This window comes from Crocuta crocuta, unplaced genomic scaffold, assembly GCF_008692635.1.
Source record: "Crocuta crocuta isolate KB4526 unplaced genomic scaffold, BGI_CrCroc_1.0 scaffold382, whole genome shotgun sequence".
In the NCBI taxonomy this organism is placed as follows: Eukaryota; Metazoa; Chordata; class Mammalia; order Carnivora; family Hyaenidae; genus Crocuta; species Crocuta crocuta.
The window spans coordinates 2,986,216-3,005,488 of record NW_027531873.1 but is presented as its reverse complement, the minus strand read 5'-3'; the positions used below and the strand labels follow the sequence as shown (position 1 = coordinate 3,005,488).

Genomic DNA, 19,273 nt, shown 5'->3' with positions numbered 1-19,273 from the left:
TTTAAATGCATTAATGGGAACATACATATACTTTATTCTCTTAAAATTTATTTGAACATGTTTCATTTTTAAATTAGTGTTCTCAGACAATTTTTTAACTTGATATTGGCAGTGCGGAAAATATTAGTAAGCTACTAAAAACTGAAATACATAAAATTATTACTATATTATAGTCATGAAGATAAGAGAACTCTGTAAAAAGTTAAGTAAAGAAAAACAACAGCAGAATATTATCTGATATTAAATACCAGTGTCCTAAGGAGGTAAATCAAAAGAAACATACAAAAATTAGAAGTACTCATTTATTAATATTATTTTGCTTTGAAAATACAAGAAATTAATCTTTTCTAAGAAACAAGCAACAAAATAAAATATGTGGTCAGTGTACTGTATCTTTTTAAAGCCAAAGCACACTTTAAAACTAAAAGAGGACAATTCTGACTTTTAGAATTCTTAATTTTTTTGTTCAGAACAGGAACCCAACTTAAGCCATTATTTGAATAGAAGTCATTATTTGAAATAGAATCTAAAGTTTTTTCTTCCCATAGGATGGTTTCATTTCAATGAACTGAAATGAAATGAAAATTTATACCCACTATAAAAAGTTATATAATGCTTAAGTAAAACTAACATGATTCTTTCATATGGGTCAGACTTTGCTTAATAAATAATACTGTCAGAAAATCCAAAGGGGAAGCCTTTGTATAATTTCTGAAATGATTTTTTTCTGGTTTCAAAGACTGTTTTCCTTCATTCTTACTTTTGGTGTTTGACGTTTATAATATTTTCTCAATGTTTTTGTTTCTCCTTTTGTTCCTCTTCCCTGGTCTTAATCATCTTGATCAGCTTCTGGACAGTACTATGCTTGCTAGGAACAGTGGAGTAAAGGCCAACCAAGATTATTGTCCCAAAGAAGTTAGACAAGCGCTTCATGGCACATTCCCCAAAAATATTGAGACTAAGATTTTACTTCAAACATCCTTATAGCCATATAGGCAGTTTTTGCCATGCCAAGAAGCAGGAAAATCCTTAACCCTTGAACAACGTGGTGTTAGAGACACTGATCCCCTGCATGGTTAAAAATCCACATGTAACTTTTCACTACCCCCAAACTTATCTACTAGTAGCCTACTGACCAAAAGGCCTAACCAATAATATAAACAGTTAAATCATACATATTTTTTGTATTATATGTATCGTATACTGTATTCTTACAATGGAGAAAAGACAATGTTATTAAGCAAAACCTTAAGAAAGAGAAAATACATTTATAATACTATATTTACTGGAAAAAATGCACATAGAAGCAGACTGTGCTGTTCAAACCTGTTTTTAAGAATGAACTGTATATCCTTTTCAAAGTAAAGCATTTTATTTTTTCTCTTGCTTCCTATAACCTTGGCAACTAATATTAAAACCTAGTAGATATACTAACATATTTTGCTTATAGAGAACTATGCTTTTTATTTGAAAATTAATCCTTAACACCTTTCCTAGGTACCTTGAATTTGTACGAGTTAATATTAAAAATCTCAGGGTACTTTACATGTCCTTCTTTGGATTATGTGAAGGATTTAAAAATTATAAAATAAGTATTAGCTTTCATCAGGATTTCTTAAAATATCTAATCATTTATGTAAGTAGTTAGATTCTACAAACATTTATCCACAAGATATTTATTCACAGAGGAATTTTATGATATAGAAAAATATAAAATCAGAGTTAAAAGACATAGATTTGAAAAAGTTGCACTTTTGACCAAGGTATGTTAATAAAGATCAGATTTCTCTTTATTCCTGAAACAAATAAAAACATGTGAAAATGTGTTAAACAACAATTTCCAAGACATTGAGCATCACATAATAAAGGACGGTGATTCCAGAGACATCAAAAGATACAAAGGAAGCCCTATAACTTCCCTGGCATTACTGTATGCAAAGTTTCGAGGCGCACCCGCGTGAATGTACACACACACACACACACACACACACACACACACACACACCACCTCTTCTTTATCCATTCATCAGTTGATGGATACTTGGACTGTTTTCATAGTTGGACTATGTGATAATGCTGCTATAAACATCAGGGTGCATGTATCTCTTTGAATTAGTATTTTTATGTTCTTTGGGTAAACACCTAGTGGTGCAATGGGTTAATTCTATTTTTAACTTTCTCTTTACGTTTTTTTTTAAATTTTATTTTTAGAGAGTGAGAGAGTGTGCGGGGGAGAGAGAGAGAAAGGGAGAAAAGAGAATTCTGAACAGACTCCACCCTATCAGCATGGAGCACAGTGCAGGGCTTGAACCTATGAACTGTGAGATCATGACCTGAGCCAAAACCAAGACAAAGATGCTCAACCAACTGAGCCACACAGGTGCCCTTATTTTTAACTTAATAAGGAACCTCCATACTGTTCTCCAGAGTGGCTGTACCAGTTTGCATTCCCACCAACAGTGCAAAACTGTTCCCTTTTCTCCACATCCTTCCTAGCACCTATTGTTTACTGTGTTGTTGATTTTAGCCATTCTGACAGATAAAAGGTGATATCTCATTGTAGTTTTGATTTTGATTTCCCTGTTCATCAGTGTTAAGTATCTTTTCATGTGTCTATTGGCCATCTGTAGGTCTTTCTTGGAAAAATGTCTATTCAGTTTTCTACCATTCTTAAATGGGATTGTTCTTTTTGGAGGGGTTGAGTTTTACAAATTCTTTATAGATTTTAGATACTAACCCTTTATCCGATATGTCATTTGCAAATATCTTTTCCCATTCCACCAGCTGCCTTTTTAGTTTTGTTGATTGTTTCCTTTGCTGTGCAGAAGGTTTTTTTGTTTTTTTTTGTTTGTTTGTTTGTTTGTTTTGAGAAGTCCCAATAGTTTATTTTTACTTTTGTTTCCCTTGCCTCAGGAGACCTATCTAATAAGAAATTGTACAGCCAATGTCAAAGAGGTTACTGTTTGTGTTCTCTTCTAGGACTTTTATTCTTTCAGGTCTCACCTTTAGGTCTTTCATACATATTGAATTCATTTTTGTGTTTGCTGTCAGAAAGTGGTCTAGTTTCATTCTTTTGCATGTTATTATCTAGTTTTCCCAACACCATTTGTTGGAGACTGTCTTTTTTCCATTGGATATTCTTTCCTGCTTTGTTGAAGATCAATTTACCATGTAATTGTGGGTCTATTTCTGGGTTTTCTGGTCTGTTCTATTGAGCTATGTGTCTGTTTCTCTGCCAGAACTATACTGTTTTGATCTCTAGAGCTTTGTAATATAATTTGAATTCTGGAATGATGATGTCTCCAGCTTTGCTTTGCTTTTCAGGTTGCTTTAGCTACTTGGGGTCTTTTGTGGTTCCATACAAATTTTAGGATCATTTGTTCTGGCTCTGTGAAAAATACTGTTGGTGTTTTGACAAGGATTGTATTAAATGTTGTAGATTGCTTTGAATAGTATAGACATTTCAACAGTATTTATTCTCCAGTCTATGAGTATGGAATGTCTTTCCATTTCTTTGTGTCATCTTCAATTTCCTTCATCAGTATTTTATAGTTTTCAGATAACAGGTCTTTTACCTCTTTGGTTAGGTTTATTCCTAGGTATCTTATTGGTTTTGGTGCAATTGTAAATGACGTTGATTTAATTTCTCTTTCTGCTGCTTCATTATTGCTGTATCAAAATGCAAGAAATTTCTGTATGTTGATTTGGTTTCGTACTGAATTTGTGTGTCAGCTCTAGCAGTTTTTGGTGGGGTCTTTTGGGTTTTCTGTATAGAGTATCATGTCATATGCAAATAGTGACAACTTGGTTTCTTCCTTGCCAGTTTGAATGCCTTTTCTTTCTTTTTTTTCCCCTTTCTTTCTTTCTTTCTTTCTTTCTTTCTTTCTTTCTTTCTTTCTTTCTTTCTTTCTTTCTTTCTTTTTCTGATGCTTTATTTTTGAGAGAAAGAGAGAGAGGGAGAAGGGATGGACAAAGAGAGAAGGAGACACAGAATCTGAAGCAGGCTCCAGTCTCTGAGCTGTCAGTACAAAGCCCAATGCAGGGCTCAAACATGATCATGAACTGTGAGATCATGACCTGAGCCAAAGTCAGACACTTAACTGATGGAGCCTCCCAGGTGCCCCTGGATGCCTTCTATTTCTTTTTGTTGTCTGATTGCTGTGGCTAGAACTTCCAGTACCATGGTAAAAGTAGACATCCCTGTATTGTTCCTGACTGGGAGTTTTCCCCATTGAGGATGATATTATCTATGGGTTTTTCATATATGGCCTCTATTATCTTGTGGTATGTTCCCTCTAAACCTACTCTGCTGAGGGTTTTTATCATGAATGGAATTTGTACTTTGTCAACTGCTTTTTCTGCATCTATTGAAAGAATCATATGATTCTTCTGTTTGTTTGTTTGTTTTAAAGGTTATTTATTTTGAGAGACAAAGAGAGGGCAAATGCGAGCAGGGGAGAGGCAGAGAGAGAGGGAGAGAGAATCCCAAGCAGGATCCACACCATTAGTGTGGAGCCCAATGTAGGGCTCGAACTCACATACTGTGAGATCATGACCTGAGCTGAAATTAAGACTCAGACATTTAACTGACTGAGCCACCCAGGCACACCCTGATCATATGCTTCTTATCCTTACTTTCATTAATGTGCTCTATCATGTTGATTGGTTTGCAAATATTAAAAAACATTACAACACAGGAATAAATCCCACTTGATTGTGGTGAGTGATTTTTTTTAATGTATTGTTGGATTCAATTTGTGAGTATTTTATTGGAATTTTTGCTTTCATGTTTATCAGGTATATTGACTTGTAGATCTCTTTTCTGGTAGAGTCTTTATATGGTTTTGGTATCAGGTTACCGCTGGCCTCATGGAATGAATTCATAAGGTTTCCTCCCTGTTCTCTTTTTGGGAAAAAAAATTTTTTGTAATGCTTTTGTATTTTGAGAAAGAAAGAGGGAGAGAAAGAGAGAGAGAGAGCAGGGGAGGGGCAGAGAGAGAGAAAAAGAATCCTAAGTAAGCTCTCTGCTGTCAGCCTAGCTCCCAACAAGGGGCTCAACCCCACCAGTCTCAAGATCATGAACTGAGCTGAAATCAGGATTCTCAACCTCCTAAACCACCCAGGCAGCCTTCTTTTTTTTTTTTTTTTTACAAATAGTTTATTGTCAAGTTGGTGGGCAGCCTTCTTTTTGGAATAGTTTGAGAAGAATATGTATTACCTCTTTAAATGTTTGGTAGAATTCACCTGTGAAGGCATCTGGCCCTGGACTTTTGTTTGTTGGAAGTTTTTGGTTACTTATTCAATCAATGTCTTTGCTAGTTATCAGCCTGTTCAAGTTTTCTATTTCTTCCTGTGTCAGCTGATAGTTTATTGTGTCTAGGAATTTATCCGTTTCTTCCAGATTGTCCAATTTGTTAGTTTATACTTTTTCATAATATTTCCTTATAATAGATTGTATTTTTGTGGTATTGGTTGTTATTTCTTCTCCCTCATTTGTGATTTTATTTACTTGGGTTTGTTCTCCTTTGTTTTTGATAAGTCTGGCTAGAAGGTTTTCTAATTTTATTACTTTTTAAATGAACCGGCTCCTGGTTGCATTAATCTATCTTTTCTCTCTTTTTTTTTTTTAATTTCTGTATTATTTATTTCTGCTTTAATCTTTATCATTTCCTTCCTTCTGCTGGCTTTAGGCTTCATTTGCTGTTCTTTTCCTAGCTCATTTATGTGTAAGGTTAGGTTGTTTATTTGAGATTTTTCTTGCTTCTTAAGGTAGACCTGTACTATAATGTACTTCCCTCTTAGGACTGTTTTGCTGCATCCCTAAGGTTTTGGAATGTTGTGTCTTCATTTTATTTTGTTTCCACATATTTTTAAATTTCTCCTTTGATTTCCTAGTTGACTCATTCATTGTTTAGTAGCATGTTGTTTAACTTACTTGTATTTGTGTTCTAATTTTTTTGGGGGGGGGGTTGAAGTCTAGTTTGATAGCACTGTTGTATGATTTGCATCCTTTTGTATTTGTTGAGACCTGATTTGTGGCCTTATATGTGATCTATTCTGGAAAATGGTCCATGTGCACTTGAAAAGAATGTGTATTGTGTTGTTTTAGGATGAAATGTTCTGAATGTATCTGTTAAGTCCATCTGATCCAGTGTGTCATTCAAAGCAGCATAGGTGTTTTTAACTGAAGAATGTTTTCTAATGTCATCTGATATATTTTACCTTATCTTGCTTACTTAGAATGTATTATTAGAGATATTATAATTGCTGTCACAAAAACCTAATGTTCTTAAGCATTATATTTACTTTATATAGCAGATGTAATATATTTTAAAGTTAATTTCAGTCTTCTATTTATAACAAATAATCCAGAATAATTTGTTTTTATTGAGGCTTCCTTTATGTAACAATTGAATAATTATCAATATATTCAGGGTACCTGGATGGCTCAGTCGGTTAAGCATCCATCTTTGGCTCAGGTTATGATATGATGGTTCATGGGTTCAAGCCCCACATTAGGCTCTGTGTGAAAAGCTTGGAGCCTGGAGCCTGCTTTGGATTCTTTGTCTCCCTCTCTGTCTCTGTACCTGCCCCATTTGTACTCACTCTCTCTCTCAATAATAAATAAATAAACATTTAAAATAATAATAATGTTTTCAGTGAAGTTAAATATTAAATCAGCCATAAATTTGAGTTTGTTATTCTCAGGAAAATTTTATTCTATTTGATTTTAATGCCATTATTTACTTTTATGTAAACCACTTATATATGTGAATAATAAAAATAGTTAGTGTTTGTATTTGCTTAATAACATGCACACTTAACATTTTCATACATTAAAAAAACGATATAATGATTCATTTTGAGCAAAAAATTTACCTATGTACTTGCATTTTATAGAGCTCTGTTTTGAAAATGTATCTAGATTTTGAGTTATTAGAACCTTCATTCATCAGTGAAAACTTTAAATTCATGATTTTTAAATTTCATATTTCATATATCTTTTACATTCCTTCATTTTAAATATGTAATAATAAAATAGTTTGATTTAAAAGAATAACATGCCATTCTCGTTTTTCTATTAATAAAGCACAAAATATATTGTTTTTAACCTGTATACCCTTAATGTGGTCTAGTTAGTTTTCACAAATTTAGAATAGACTGGATTAGAAATTTATGGCTATAAAAATAGTAATTATTTGTATTTTTCATAACACCAATGTGGAGACAAAGTTTTTAGTGTATTACTGAGAAGAATAAATAAAATATTTAAAATGAGAAGTTGAGGAGTAATGTAGATAAGTAGGTTTTTCTGTATAATATTCAGCCAGGATTTCAGTGTTCCCAACTCTATTAGAGCTATATTAGAGTCATTTGTATTAAACAGCCCAAAAATGAATGACCAAAACCAAGACATTAATAGTGTTTAGAGATATACCATGGGTCAGGGTGGCAGGGAGGTGGAGTGGGGAAAGCTATAATTGCTTAGTTTTAATTTTATGATGTATGCTTAGGAATTTCTGGAACCTATAACCAAGACAAATATTGCTGGTACAAGAAAAGGGAAAAGAAAATCTTAGAGACCATAATTATCTTAAAACTGTGTATAACTAAAGACAAGTAAAGGATAAAAAGCCCCATCAGCTGCCTAAGATATATTATATAACCACCCAGCAATTTATCCATCATCCTTTGAAAACATATTCATGCCTATTGTAGTCAAAGCTCCTTCAGGAAGTCAGCATTAAGATGTAACGTTGAAAAATTACACCCCTTAGAAAATCCTATAGAACAATATACATGATGTTGTTAAAGCTTTTAAAAACACATTGGTAAGTATTTTTCAGCTAACTTTTTAATCTAAGAGAATGTTCTTGATCATCTCAAATAAAGTGATAAGTATTCTCTGAAATTTTCTATGGAATGTTTTATAAAATGGCAAAAATTATATTTTTATGTTAAAATATTTGTGTTTATCAGTAGATAGGCCGATATTTTTATAAATAAAAAATGCATACAAACACGTACACACATAATTCCTTTAGAACTTGAAAATGCTATATTTTTCTGTATTATCCTTTTCATAATTTTAAACAATATATGTTAATATTTATAACAATTTTCAGAAGTAAAATTAAATGCTATTTCTTAACATATACTAAGGTGAGTTTTAAAATTTAATTCAAATATTTTTAGTGATGAAATTCCATATTGATAATATTCATGCAGGAAGAGATATCTAATATCTAGAGCCAAGGCTTAACTCCTGACTTATGGCATTAACTTTTTGAATTACTTGTTTTATATATTATGTATTATCCAAAATCAACTATAGTTAGAATAAAGTGGGAGGCTAGGATGGTTTTAGGAGTTTAAGAGTTTTACTTTTTAATATGTACGCAAGCTAAGAAAGGGTTACAAGCAGGAATATCAAGAACTATCTTGATGTTTACTAAAGGTTTACTGTATATATATATTTAACATCAAACATACTAATAAATGAATAGTTCAAATTTAAAAAAAATTATTGTCTCTATTATAATCATATATTTAATATAGACAAAGTCTTTAATAATTGAAAATGAATTACCTTATAGTAACCCATGAGTCATGGACTAAGTAACTATTTAAAATAAACCATATGAGGTGTGCCTGGGTGGCTCAGTAGGTTAAGCTTCGGACTTTTCTGAACAGGTCATAATCTCACAGTTCATGGGTTCGAGCCCCCGCATTGGCGTCTGTGCTGACAGCTAACTCAGAGCCTGGAGCCTGCTTCAGATTCTGTGTCTCCCTCTCTCTCTGACCCTCCCCTTCTCACGCTTCTCTCTCTCTCTCTCTTTCTCTGTCAGAAATAAATGTTTTAGGGGCGCCTGGGTGGCTTAGTTGGTTAAGCGTCTGACTTTCGCTTAGGTCATGATCTCGCGGTTCGTGGGTTCGAGCCCCGCGTCGGGCTCTGTGCTGACTGCCAGCTCAGAGCCTGGAGCCTGTTTCAGTCTGTGACTCCCTCTCTTTCTGACCCTCCCCTGCTCACGTTGTCTCTCTCTCCTAGAAATAAATAAAACATTCAAAAAAAAATTTTTTAAAAAAAAGAAATAAATGTTTTAAAAAATTTAAATAAATCATATCAGGGGCGCCTAGGTGGCTCGCTTGGTTAAGCATCTGACTCTTGATTTCAGCTCAGGTCAAGATCTCATGGTTCCCAGGTTTGAGCGCTGTGTCAGGCTCTGCACTGACAGAACGGAGTCTGCTTGGGATTCTCTGTCTCCCTTTCTGTCTGCACCTTCCCTGCTCAAGCACTTGCACATGTGCTGTCTCTCAAACTAAACTTTAAAAAGTAAAATAGGGGCACCTGGGTGGCTCAGTAGGTTAAGCGTCTGACTTCGTCTCAGGTCATGATCTCGTGGTTTGTGGAGCCCATGTTGGGCTCTGTGCTGACAGCTAGCTCAGAGTCTGGAGCCTGCTTCAGATTCTGTGTCTCCTTCTCTCTTTGACCCTCCCCTGTTCATGCTGTGTGTCTCTCTCTCAGAAATAAATTTTTTTAAAAAAAATTTTTTTAAAGAAAAAAGTAAAATAAATTGGGGTGCCTGGGTGGCCCAACTGGTTAAGTGTCTGACTTCCGCTCAGGTCATGATCATGTGGTTCATGAGTTTCACCCCTAGGTAGGACTCTGTGCTGACAGCTTGGAGCCTGGAGCCTGCTTCAGATTCTGTGTCTCCCTCTCTGCCCCTCCCCTGTTCATACTCTGTCTCTGTCTCTCTCTCTTTCTCTCAAAAATGAATAAACATTAAAAAATTTTTAAAGAGAAAGAATTTTGGGCACCTGGGTGGCTCATTTGGTTAAGTGTCTGACTCTTGATTTCAGCTCAGGTCATGATCTTATAGTTAATGAGTTCAAGCCCCACTTCATATTGACAGTGTGAAGTCTGGTTGGGATTCTTTCTCCCTTTCTCTGCTTCCCCCACTCAAACACACTCTCTCTCTTGCCACATGCATGCGCTCTCTCTCTCTCTCTCAAAAATAAATAAACTTTAAAAGAAAAAGAATTAAATGAAGTAGTATATTTGTTAAACAATGTTAAGTTTGAATTACCATTAAAAAAGTTTCCTTTTTTAATGTCATTTTGGTGTTAAGATTAAGTCTATATTTAACTTCCATCTCTCATTAACTGATCGTGGAACAAGATTTAGAAGTATGAATCTAGTGAGTGGTTAGTTGTTTGCTTTTAGTACATTAGAGTACAGGCTGGGCTTTCTGAGTAAATAGAATACAAAAATATTTCAGATCCAACTTGGTTTTCCTTATTCTGCCAAAAATTGAGATGGCTATAAGAGTAAAATAAAAGAAGTGCCCCTCGTTTTCGCTACATACACTACTGAACACTTTTTTTTATTATACTTATCTTCAAAGTTGTAGTTTTATAATGTTCAGAACAAAGGTAATACGAAATGTTATATATAACTAAAAATTATTTTTTTGGCCTTTCTGTCATTCCACTTTGTAAACTTTATGCAAGCTCAATACCTTATAAATAACATAACTTCCCACACATTTTTACTTTTTCTAGCCTGTGTAATATGTGTTTTATTTCCTATCAAAGTATTTTATTACTTTGTATCTTCTGTTCATAGTACAAATATACATAAATAAAGAGAGCCTTTAAAGTCAGAGCTATAATCAGGATATGTTCCCTTCATTTCTTTGTCTTTTATTTGTTGAGAAAACTATCAGGTTATCTATATGCTTTTCAATCCTTACAACTCTGAAGTGCTAGTTGAGCCAGAAATTTGCTGTTTGACCCCAGGGTTTCACTCTTCCCCCAACCCCCCAGCTACTTGTGAGAGCTTATTTAAAATTCTAAGTTCTCCCCTGGCAGCCACAGTTAGAGCTTCTTTGGCAAACTAAAAAGACTAAGAAAAATCATTCAAAGACTCAGTACTGCTTCCAGTGACCTACATTTGTAGCCAGTTTTTAAAAGATGGCATGTGCCTTATTTTCCAACAAGAAAATGAAAGATAAAAGTATAAAGGAGAATAAACCCACCTCTCTGTCACTAGCTAGTAAGAACCATTTCTGATATAACATTAAAATAAACACAAAGTTCTCTTTGATATTTGTGCATCACCAACATAAGAAAAGAATTTTGCATGCAGAAAAGTAGCCTAAGTCATACAGCAAAAAGGCCATATTCTGTAATAGGATATTTATCCTCAGAAGGTGAAATACATTTGGGATATGAGCTTAGATTTTAATTTCTGTGGTGCTACTTAACTAGCTACAGGACTTTGCACAAATCACTTAACCTTTTACATTAAGATAGAGATAGTTCCATGGTTACCTTATTCTGGAATGCCAAATTAAAAATGAAATATCAGGAGTTTTGCTTTCTAAATCTTAAAGAACTTCCACCAGGCCTCACATTTACTTTTAAAAAATTTATTTTGAACTCCTAAAATAAATGGTTGTGAATATTTCATGGTAATTTATTGTCATGCCCAAAAGTTAAAATCTTAGAACCATTATGTAGCACTTTCCATTCTTTGAAAAGAAGCCACATAATGTGAGAATTAGGAATATTAAAAATAGAGTTCATTTGTCCTCTGAATACTTTTTCTGAAAACGTATTCAGAAGAGAAAATATTTAATCCTTTTAGAAGGGATAAATGACTTCAAGTTCTGAAAACCAGAGCCATTGTAACTTAAAAAAAATACTCATTATCTCCCCAAATTAACATGTTGTCCCATGAAATAAAATGTTAAAGGATCCCATGAAAGGAGAAAGGCAGCACACCTTCAAGAGTCATAGATTAAGTAGATGGTCTTTGAAGATTTATTATCTACAAAGGGATAACTTTACTGTGTGATAACCCCAAAGAAGACAAAGCTATCTTTCCAACTAATGTCAGGGTAATTCTATCAGTGGCCAGTGTTTCCTCCCTGAAATTTTGTTTTGTTCATCAGAAACCAACAGGCAGTTACAGAAAGTGGCCTCAGTTCACCCCAGCCATCTTTTTGTATTATATTAGTGAAATCAGAGGCATTTGATATTCACTTACCAGTTTTATAAAATAGTCTTATTATAGTATGTATGTGTGTCTAAAAGTCTGTGCTAGATTTTGAAAACAGGGTAGATGGTATTAAAGAGTAAAACTGGAAGTCGAAAATAGATCTGAGACCATGAAGTGAAGCATCTTACCTTTATATGTCTTAAAACAGATTATAACAGGGTACTATAGAATTTTAAAAACGTGTTTTATGCCTTTATCCAGTTGCCTCTACTTCTCAGGACTCAATGAGCAGAAAGAGAATCATTTTGTTCTATTAACACTACGTGTACACCACAAAATAATGTTCAAATTTAATCAAAATAAAGTGATATCCATTGTCATTTAGTGCACCACAATGTATTAAATATTTTTGTGACATCTTCCATAAACTGGGTTCATTTTGGAAAAGTAAAAGAATATGTCAAACAAATAAAACCAGTCCTGTGTGCTTCAGAACTGGGAATATAACTGATCTGGACCTCTAAAATAAAGAATGACTGATTCCATTATTAATTGTGAGATATCTTTGAGAGCAGATATCCCTGAAACTTTAGAATTCTTCTTTCCATCTTTTAAAAATTCTATGACTTTGATTTAACAAATAATTATGTTAAGATTATTGTCACTATCTTAACTTTTATAATAATTATATTAATAAATGTTTAATTATATCTGGTTTTCAGAAATTATTTTAGTTTATATTCAATAAGGACACTTCATTCTTACAGGAATTATGTAGAAATCCTTGCCCAACATAAGAATCCTTCTATAACTCAAGTAATTATTGCATAATCTGTTTGCTTAGTAAAGATTTTCATATATCATTTTTAAGAAAACAGGTTAATATATACCCTTATACAATAAATACTTACTAAAGGGAATTATTTTACATGGTCTCATTAACTAAACCTAAACTAAAATCAATGAGTAAGTGAAGAGTTTAGTCTAGTTTTTAAAACATTTCACAAAATGTATTTTAATCAAGGTATTACAAGGACCACGTCATTTACCATTCATTTTCTTTCTATATCTAGGGATATAGTTATAAAGATATACTGATACACACTCATACACACACACACACACACACACCCCACACACACACAATGTATACATAATATACACGCAGAAAGTCACATGTTTTTAACAATGGTAGTTAGCTAATTAGTACCTCTATTCACTTTTACTTACATTATCTCTCTCAGTATGAGTTTTGTTGATTATGCAGTCAGAGCCAGATTTAACATTGCTAGCATTTACTATATGAACTTTATTTTGTAAAGGAACTCAGAAAGGAAAACTCCAATTTTTATGACTAGAAATATTGATAGCAACAGTGTACCCTTTTCTCTCTATAATCAAAAACATGGAATTTTTATTTATTTAAGCTTTCTTCTTAAGAAATTTGAACTAAGGAGAATGTTTTGAAGGAATACGTATTATAGCTTCATATTTTGATATATGGAATATATAAATTCTGTCTTTAAGTTGATATATTGAAGAATATTGATAAAATTATCATAGATAGACCTCATAGAAACTTGTTCCTAACAACTTGACAGTTTTATATATGTGAAAAAATAATTATGGAAGCTAATAATATCACAATGTCAAAAAATACAGTGCATTTCTCTTTAACGTTTTTTTAAACCAGTGCCTTGGTCAAGACTTGGAGTGCTGTTGATATTCGCAGGCACATTGCTAGGACCTAAATAAAGAATCTAAAGTTGCCTGTACTTCATTTTCCCAACCTCACTGCTAGATAGCAGTACAACTCAGGGATTAATTACATGTCTGAGTTGCTTTAAAATCCTTCTATGACTGGAGCTCTTAAAAATGTGATGGTCTAAAAGGAAATATTTTGAAATAATTAGATTATAATTTGCATTTAATTAAAGAAAGTAGTACTTTTTTTGTTTTACTGACTTTACCCTTTCCCTTTACTTCTGAAAATCTCTGATCTAGACTTTCATTTCCTTGTCTTCATGTTATCCTTCTCCTTCCCTCTATCTTAGTGAAGAAAATTGAATTTTCCCAGTCTTCTCAATGTATTTCTTGTTTATGTGTTAAAGAGAAATTTGATAAGGATTTGTGGAAAAGCATTGAGAACACTACTCTTAACCTAGTGGTTTCATTTTCTGTTTTTCAATTCATATAGTTGATGTAGTTGTCAAATTAAAAGCATCATTTTTGTCAGTAGCTTAATTTGGGAGTTTAGTCAAAATAATATCTATATACCGACGTGAAAATATTTTTCACCCTTTCTTATAATATCAGCAATTTTTCCCTCTTTATAATATATATATTAAAAATTGCACCAAGGTGTTCCCTGTACTGAATTTAAGTTGAAATATGAATGGAAATAAGTTAAGTCAGTAGTTACTAATCTTAAAATCCACGAGTTGAAAAACATTTTTTATGTAACATCAGCTATACACCCGCAGGCTTTCTGACTTACTCCATGCAATCTACATTTCTGAATGCTTTTAACAGTTAAAATAACCTCTCTCCCCATATTTTTAAATATTTAAATGGAGATAATGTGGAGAACTTCTCTTTACTAGATGGATACTCAGCATACTTATTTAGAGTACTCTTATATTCAGATTATGATAATCAGTCAATAATATCTTTGAATTTGTTTCTCTTCCTAACTTTCAGAAAATAAATGTTCCCTAACTCCCCGGAAATCAACAAAGTAATATACTTACTGATACAATATAATATACTTACTGATACATGGATAATGCTTAAGTAGTATTAATTATACAGTTACCAAAACCTGCAAAGATCAAACGATTTTATTTTTAAGAAGGATTTCTCATGCTGCATGGATTATGTTGCTACATAATAGCTCAGTAGTACTTCTCCTGAATTGTAAAATAGCTTAGAGAGGAGTATGATGCCCATAGTTGGTGTAATGCATTGGTAATTAAGAGGGTGGGAGGTTAAGCTTCATTAACTGCTGAGGGATTGTATCTTGGGTTTTATTATGCCCTAGAGAACATAAAAAGTGAGAAGGGTCAAACTGTTGGAATCAGATTTTGCTTGTGCATCTGCCAAAACAAAGACCACAAAATAATATACCAGTAAGCACAGAATGGCATGAATTGAAAAGGGAAGAAATATATTTATGGCATCTTATGGCTAAGGATAAATGTTTCTGCTGAAAAAAATAATAAATACCCCTAATTACTGGAGTATATTTTGGTATTAGAAGTTTATATTAATTTGGTTTCATATAGCTTTTTTTGTAAAGTAGAATAAGCAGTTGTTTTTGTCCAAAGGTAGTGCCAATTTCTTTATTCATGTTAATTTTCCAACATGCTTCATCTGATTAAGAGAAAGAAATTTTATATTTTTCTTTCCTAATTTCTGTATAGACCTTATGAAGCTTGCTTTTTATTTTTACTTATTCCTGATCTTTTCTACCAAATGTATGGTCACTGAAGTATGGTCACCATACTTCATAAAAGAAAAAAAATCTGATATTCTTTCTTTTGGGAAACAAGAGTATAACAATCATGAAATGTGTTCTGTTTGTGCTCTGGGCTAGAAATCAAAGACTGGTAATTGAAAAATATAAGGGAGAACCTTGATCTATGATTAAAGCTGTAATAATTGAATGTTTAAGAGCTTATTCTTAGCATTCTCTTCTAAGACAGATTTTATCAAAACATTAAATAAACTTTTTGTTTGATTAGATATAGACATTGCAAGAAATCGTTATAGATTATAGTAGTCATAATCTCTGATAGAGTCAAGGAGTCATCATGAGCAGGTTAGGTGATGACGCACTTCAAAAAAAAATTAGGGCTTACAAATATAACAACATACTAAATACAAACTATTACAGAATAAATTTTAGAATATTGGAAGATAAAAAATATCTGAATATTTGGGGCACCTGGCTGGCTCAGTCTGTGGAGCATATGACTCTTCATCTCAAGGTCATGAATTCAATCCCCTCATTTGGGTGTAGAGCTTACTGGGTGGCTCAGTCAGTTAAGTGTTCAACTTCAGCTCAGGCCATGATCTACACTTCATGAGTTCGAGCCCTGCATGGGACTCTGTGCTGACAGCCTGAAGACTGCTTCAGATTCTGTGACTCCCTCTCTCTCTCTGCCCTCTCTCTCTATATATATCTCTCTCTCAAAAATAAACATTAAAAATATTTTCCAAAAGATGAAGGTACTAAAGGAATTTTGGCCCACTTACTGAAGAAACAACCATATTTTATCAAATCTGAGATGCCACTGACCACGAGATGCATCATTATTCTATGTACCACTGAGACAAAAACACTGCAAAATAAACTAAAACAGAATGTGTTATTTTAACTTAGGAATTCCATTTAATTATTTTTAAGTTTTCTTAGATTTTTTTAAAATCATATCACACTTGTATATAAAACAAGATAAGCAAAATACTTAACTTATAAAACTTCACGTTTGTATTACTTAATGAATTACTTTCTAATTTATAGTCATTGACCATTACCAGTTTTTCACATGATACTGTTTTCTGTGTCATCAAGAATACTGGTGATACAGCATCTCTTATAAGATGCTCCTCTTTTTTTCCCACCTTTTATTCTAAACAATACCATCCATTATGCAAGTATTTCTGTAGATGCCTTTCTTTATTTCCCCAAGAAGTATCGATGGAGGTTTTCTGGAAAACCAGGATTCATATTCTTCCTTAATTTCTTAGCTGAAACATCGAAAAATTACATTTGTCCACTTACACACCAAGAATAACAACCAAGTTTATACATATGCAGACAATAATGAATTTCAATCTGTTTGATATAATATAAATTATAAAATTTATCTTGTCTTCAAAAATAATAACATGTGAAAAAATCAGAATTAATGAAACGCAGTAAATATGTGCTTCAATTTTGAACCTGGGTTTTCATGTTTTGGAATTACCCACATCTCAGAAACATTTGTCACAAATCTTAATTGTCCTTGTTTACCTTAGTGCCACCAATTTAAAAATAATCCCACTTTAAGAAAAAATTTTTGATGTTTATTTATTTTAGGGGAGGGGGGACACAGAATTTGAAGCAGGCTTCAGTTTCCATACTGTCAATATAGAGCCTGACGCTGGGCCCAGACCCAGGAACCGCAATATCATGTCCTGAATGGAAATCAGACGCTTAACCTACTGAGCCACCAGGTGCCCCAATCTTCACTTTTAATGAATTGATGTTTTCTTTGGAATACTTCTGTGCCCCTGTGAAGTTTGAACTTAACCTATGCTTCTAAAAATGTATTTCTTAACATGTATTTCACTCAAAAGTATCATGCATTCACAAGTATTACCTTGCTTATTTGGGAAATATTCTACCAGGAGGAGAAATAATGTTAAGGAAAAAAAGAACATTCTCCGTACTGTGGTTAAGAGATACTAAGGCTAATAAATCAGGAACTGAACCTTTGTTTGGTATATGTTTTTCTGGAGTTTGAATTTTTTTCTAATCTTTGTGAAATACTAACAATAAAGTAAGGGGAAATAATACAGTAATCAAATCTTCTTTTTTTGATTTTTTAAAATGTTTTATTTATTTTTGAGAGGGAGATAGAGACAGCATGAGCAGGGGAGGATCAGAGAGAGAGGGAGACACAGAATCCGAAGCAGGCTCCAGGCTCTGAGCTAGGTGTCAGCACAGAGCCCGATGCAGGGCTCAAACCCATTAAGAGTGAGAGTATGACCTGAGCTGAAGTCGGACGCTTAACCAACTGAGCCACCCAGCACCCCAATAATCAAATTCTTCTAAGGAAGGGCTTTTATCCTTTAAAAAGTATACCTTATGATGCTGCTAGAAAATTAAGGAAATTTACCTTTATTTATAAAATACATTGTTTTCCTCAGGAACTCTTCCTCTGCATCTGGGATTGGATATATGTATATAGATATAACACATTTGAATTTTAAATTTTGAGAGAAATACTTTATTACGAAAAATACAGATGGTAGCAAAAATTTTAAACAATAATGGAATACTATTTGGCAACTTAAAAAAGAAGGAAATTCTGCCATTTGTGACAACATAGGTAAATCTTGTGAGCATTATGCTAAGTGAAAAAAGTCAGATAGAGAAAGACAAATAATGTATGATCTTACCTATATGTGAAATCTATGAAACCAAACTCCTAGAAATAGAGAACAGATTGGTGGTTCCAAGAGGTGAGGGTAGGGGAAATTGGTGACTGTGGACAAAAGGTACAAACTTCCAATTATAAGGTAAGTAAGTCATGATAATATAATGTACAGCTTGGTGACTAGAGTTAACAATACTATGCTGTATATTGGAAAGTTGCTAAGAGTAGATTTTTAAAATTCTCATCAGAAGAAAAAAAAACTTGTAATAAGTGAGGTGATGGATATTAAGTAAACTTATAATCATCATTTTGTAGTATATACATATATCAAATTATTTTGTACACATTAAACTAATTCAATGTTATATGTCACTTCTATTTCAATAAAACTGGGGGAAATTGCTGGTAAGAAAATTAAAAGCAGAACAAGAATATGAAGCACTAGATGTGAAGAAAAGGAAGAAACTAAAAATGTGACATGATACTGAGCAACTTAGGGAATGTAAGAAATGAAATCTATTTTCCTTTCCTCCTGTAGAAATTTAGTTTAGTGACATCAGATGACCTTTCCTTTCCAAAGGGTCCAATTATATGATCTGATTCAGTAAAATAGTTATAGAATTTTAAATTTAAATGTGTTTCAACTTGTAAAATAAACTAATGAACAGAGTACTGAAGATTCAATTATAGTTAGAGAATTTGAGTTGTAATCATTGATAGCGTACAAGTAAGTTAGGTAACAGGTTGAATAACAGGTTAGATAACAGAGAGAGAAAGAGAGAAAGAATCCCAACCAGGCTCCATGCTCTGCGATGTGGGCCTTAAATTCACAACTGTGAGATCATGGCCTGAGCCTAAATCAGGAGTCAGATGTTTAGCTGACAGAGCCACCCAGGTGCCCCAGTAGTTCCTTTTTAACATTTTGAAGAATCTGTTTTCCATAGAGACTGTACCAGTTGACATTTCCACCAGCAATGCACTGCGGTTCCTTTTTCTCTACACCCTTACCAACTTTTATCTCTTGTGTTTTTGATGACAGCCATTCTCACGGATATGTTAAAATAAACCTTTTATTTTCTGGTTGATAGAAGATATATATGTCTTCATTTTCTTATTAAGA

General features: G+C 33.1%; 1 protein-coding gene across 3 annotated transcripts in view; it reads left to right on the top strand.

The window, feature by feature from the left end:
- Nucleotides 1-19,273, top strand: part of ELP4 (elongator acetyltransferase complex subunit 4) — a 241,913-nt gene that overhangs the window by 30,530 nt on the left and 192,110 nt on the right. The gene's annotated exons all lie outside the window — the stretch shown is intronic.